This window comes from Coffea eugenioides, chromosome 6 (assembly GCF_003713205.1).
Source record: "Coffea eugenioides isolate CCC68of chromosome 6, Ceug_1.0, whole genome shotgun sequence".
NCBI classification, from domain to species: Eukaryota; Viridiplantae; Streptophyta; class Magnoliopsida; order Gentianales; family Rubiaceae; genus Coffea; species Coffea eugenioides.
In genome coordinates, this window is record NC_040040.1 from 42,671,600 (window position 1) to 42,676,556 (window position 4,957).

The following is a 4,957-nucleotide window of genomic DNA, read 5'->3' on the forward strand; positions in this document are numbered from 1 at the left end:
AATTAGGGGGTAGATTAGTGCATTTTGCCTGATTAGACTAGAGATTACCCCTTAAGTATGTGATATGGACGAGTTTGGCCCTCTGGCCTTAACCCGCTCGTATTCCCTCTGTTAAAGGGAAAATTGAGTCACGAACATTAGTCCCCCGTACCCGATATGATGCATTTCTTTAGGTCACGTATATTTGTATAATTATTATTATTTTTATTTTTTCCTTGCCTTTTTTTAGAATCCCATATTTTTACATTATTCGTGACCTCTCCAAAGAGTCCGCATTGGGCATCACAATTAATGTGATTGGCACCAATTGAGTTTTGAAGAGAAATTTTGACCCCCCGATACCCTCCTAGGTCTAGGGTTTGCATTCATATAGTACATCCAAATGTGATAAATTCTTTGGTTAAAACAAGAAAATCTTTGACTAAATCACACAACTAGCCTTGGCTAGGTCGAAGGGGTGCCTTGGATTTTTTTTCCTTGCCTTTCCCTTCGTCAAATGTGACTCCCGAACCATTCCTTTGATTTTCGTAGACTAGGAGTCGTTTAAAAAGGATTTTCTACTTTTTCCTTTAAAAATCATTTTTAGGTGACTTGGTACACCTTAACTCGATACCAAGTGGCGACTCCATTTTTCATTAAAAAAAAACCCTTTTTAAACTATATTTTGGGTCAAATCGTCGCATTTTCAAGTTCCATTTAGACCCATGTTTTTCATTTTCTTCTAAACCAAAAATTTATTTTTCAATCAAAAATTGAATCAAAAGCCATTTTTCTAAACTCGTTATTTATAAAAAATGGGGCGCGACACTAAGTACATGGTATTATAGTTTCGTTATATTTTTAAAGTGTCTCGTTTCAAAAATTATTTTCTTAGAAGCTTGTCTAGTGAAAAAGTGAAAATACGTTTGGAAAATTTAACCAATTGGGAGTACATTAAGTCCGAAAAATTGGAGACATGTACAATGGTCTTAAAATAGGTAAATTTAGGTTTAAGTACTCAAGCGATAGTTAGTGGTACGATCGTTATAAGAATTTCTCGAAGGTTTCACTTTATTGCGCCTAAATTGGAAATACGCGTTTTCACGCGCGCGATTAATTGAGGGACTTTAGATCATTATTTTGGGACAATTAAGAGTGAATAATATTTATATGAATATAAGTGCATCAGAGGTTTAGTGCATTATTGAAATAAACTCGAAAGGAATCGAGCCCAAAATGCGAGCGTAAACGCGCAAGAGAGAGTTGACTTTCGGCGAATTGTGGCCACACATTTAAGCTTACTTTAGAAGCTTTATTTCAGCATGTCATACGCCTCTTTCTTTCTCATTTGGCCGAAACATCAGCTGCAACAAAACAACTTCAAGTTTTGCAAATTCCATCTCCAAATCTTACACAAATCTTCATCCAATTCACACCCAACTTAAACCACACGTGGCTTAACACTTAAGGATCATTTGAGCTGCAAAGGGGAGCTGAAAATCACGGTTTTACTGGAGTAAAGGGGGGGCCGAAATTCTGGTTGAACATCAAACCAAAGTAGGTAATAATCCAACACTCTAAACTTGGTTTATAGAGGTTGTTTAACACCTTTAAATTTGGATATTCATATGGGTGGTTGTTATTGTTGGAAATTTGGAAGGTGGGCTCTATGAACTCCCACCCTTTGTCTTGATGGCTGATGTGATTATTGATGATGAATTTGATGTTGGTTTAGTGCTCAAAATGGTAGATTAATGGTGTATTAGTAGTATGAACTTCAAGAAATGCATGAGAGGAAAAGTTCCAATTCTGCCCCTGCTTTGAACGTATCTATTTCTGCGAAATTTTGGGGTTGTAATGACTTATATATGATGTTTATATGTTGTATAGATGGTGTATAAAATTTCATTAAAAAATATTTAGGTTTGGTGGGTCAAATGAATTGATTTCACAAAGCTAGTAAATCTGGAACTGTTCCCGTAATGCTCTGACCAGCTTTCGTGTTTCAGCCATAATTTTGTGCTTCGATGTCGAGATCGAGTGCCGTCAATGGCATTTGAAACTAGACATTCCAACCTTTCCGACGGTATAAAATGCACGTTCTGGTTCCATGTATGTGAGCCGAACCAACCATTTAAAGTCGGCTGTTCTGTTTCTCTGTTTTACTGGAACGAAATGCTGAGGCTGCAAATTGTGGCTCGAATTCGAGCTAGTTGTGTGCCAAATTTCAAAATGATTTCTTCTGTGAAATTATAGCTCTATGAATGTGTTTTCCAACTCCATAAACCATGCCCAATTCTGAGTTAATTTGGGTGATTTGTGATCAAAATACGGAACCTGCCCTGCTCTTGAAAACCCTGACTTTTGGACAGATTTGATGCAAGGCTTGGTATAGACTGGCTAACTGAATATTTTGGTGCTAAACACTTACCAAATGTACCATGAATATTCCTTAGGCTTTGCCTACACTAATGAGCCATGTTTGAGGAATTTTTCCTTGACCAAATGTTTGAAATGGAAAACAAAAGGTTCAAGGCAGTTTTGTTTTAGTATTTTCGAAACTTAGGGTGTTTGATTGACTACCTTCCCGAAGGTATTTTTCCATGAAATTTGATAGAGGGATACTCTTTATATAGGAGTATTATACTGCCAAATTTTGTACCAATCCAAGTCCATTTCGATACCTAACTAAAGTCCCAAAGTTGGAAGATCAAATTTGGAAATTTGTTCACCAGTTTTGAATTTTTCCCAAACTTCAAGCTACCGTATCTCGGTGCTCGAAACTCCAATCCTTGATCTACTTTTTCTGTTATAAACCTTACTTGAAACTCTAATTGAGTTACAAATTTCAGAGGCTAGCTCGCAATGTGTGAATTTTTCCGAATTTCCAAAGTTAGCGAAAAACCAACCCCGGCTCAATTCTGAGTGTTCTGGAACAGCAGCTTTAAACCCATTTTTGAATATCTTCCACTTAGATTCAAGGAAAAGTGTCTTCTAAGAACTTTTAGTACTTTCAAAGAGGTTTTCAATGGTACCAAGTTTTCCAATTTTTGACATGTAGAATATGAGATACGATTTTTCAAAATATCGTATCAAAACTGAAAATTTTCCGAATTCCAAAGGAAGGGAGTTTTCAAGCACTCCTTATTCCTTCGATATTACTTGAACATGTTATACCTGATTTTCCAAAATAAAAACTTGATCGCTCTTGTACTTTAAGAAACTCTAATTGAACCTCGATTTACGAGTAATTGAGGTTCGATTTACTAGTGTACAATCTTCCTTGACAATTGGGATATATGAGTGATGCTTCACTATTATTTGTTCAGGCGCACATGAGGACCCACAAAAGGATCCCACGGTGGACGCTTAAACTTCGAGTGGCCTTTTCTTCTCGTTTTACTTGGTGAGTGTCAAGTGTGTGTTACTTGAACTCCTGTGAATTCGATACGTGATTACTTGTTATTAATACTTGAGATTTTGGGAAATGGAGTCGAGTGTGTACTTTATCGCACTCGTTCTCATTCGAAATGATTTAACTCATGCTCAAATTGCTTGAATATATCGATTGCTTGGATACATCGATTGCTTGTACATATCAATGCTTGATACATGATATGGTATGCTATGGCTGCATACGTCGTTGGAGTGAATCTCCTCGACACACAATTGCACATGGGGACGCCCACATCTCATTGGCCGACCTTGGACTTGAGCCGGCATGGGCTTGGTCGGGAATCTTGGCGAGCCATGAGATATATAAGTTTGACCTAATGAGAGGTCTTGCTTGGCATACTCGAGTAGTATCGCCACAAACAAATGACAGGCAGGCCCGATACAGAGGTATGTAAGGTGAAAGGGGACAGGTTAAGTGGAGTTCTACGGACAAAACCTACCCGATTGACGGAATGTCAATTCGTGGAGGTTATTGATCGTGCAAGTGGAATATAGCTCCTGAGAGCTCCTATATCCTTGAATTGTTTCCGTTTACTTTCCAGTAAATTGTTAATTATTGAAACATATTATTGCTTAGCTTGTAATTGGGATTGTTACTTGAACTATGTGCTTGCATGTGTGTCCTTGGCCTCACGAGCGTTTTGCTCACCCTGTAGATTTGTTTTCCTTAACAGGAATGGAAATGGAGTTAATGCGGAGAGATCTCTTTTTGGATATATTTTGTTTTAGGGTTTCAAGTGTATTTTGGCTTGACCCCTTTATGATTGTACTTTTGGAAGTTTAATGTATCATTCGGATATATGTGATGTATATTTTGGAATTTAAGTTGTATTATGAACGCCCGACGTGCGGGTTGGATAATGGATGGATATTGTTAAGCATGAACGCTTTCGTACTATATGTATTTGTACTAATTTGATTGTGGTATCTAGTATCGCTTTAAGCTTGAACGTTTATTGCTTGAATCCTGGCGAGAGCTAGGCAGGCGTTCCGCGAATACCCTTTGGTGCGCCTTAGGGAGAAGTGGGGGCGTCACAGGTTGCCCCTTGAACATCCATCTCTATTGAGCTTCAAAATGCCAAAGAAGGTTTCAACCACCGAACCTAGGTTCAAGAATGCCACCTACGTAAATTAGATACTTGACTATAAAAGCCACGCCAATGAGAAGGAATGTTATGAAACCGAAACTACAACTGAAATGCATTTTGCAAGCCATCAAAGATCGAAGAACAAAGAACAAAAAAAAAACCAAGTTGAACACCATAAAAAAAGGCCAAATTCTTGCCTTTCCATAGGTTCTAACAGATAAAGATAGGTAGCAAGTGAAGTACAAATGAACTTACTCACTCTTTCTAGGAGAGAATCACCAACTTGCACGAACAACCCGTATTGATTCTCCTAAAGTCAAAACACTAGCTTCAGCCTTAAAGAAATACCAAACGCATTTGGCTTTACCCCTTCACAAAATATATGATCAATTGTCTTAAGTAACAATGGCATTTAGAAGGTTCAACCATATCAA

At 37.7% G+C, this 4,957-nt stretch overlaps 1 long non-coding RNA gene across 1 annotated transcript; it reads left to right on the forward strand.

Moving 5' to 3' along the window:
* Window positions 1-1,332: 1,332 nt before the first annotated feature.
* Window positions 1,333-4,325, forward strand: LOC113776116. Its single transcript, XR_003468977.1, has 3 exons — window positions 1,333-1,540; window positions 3,309-3,385; window positions 4,110-4,325. It is a non-coding gene; the product is annotated as an uncharacterized LOC113776116 (long non-coding RNA).
* Window positions 4,326-4,957: the final 632 nt, after the last annotated feature.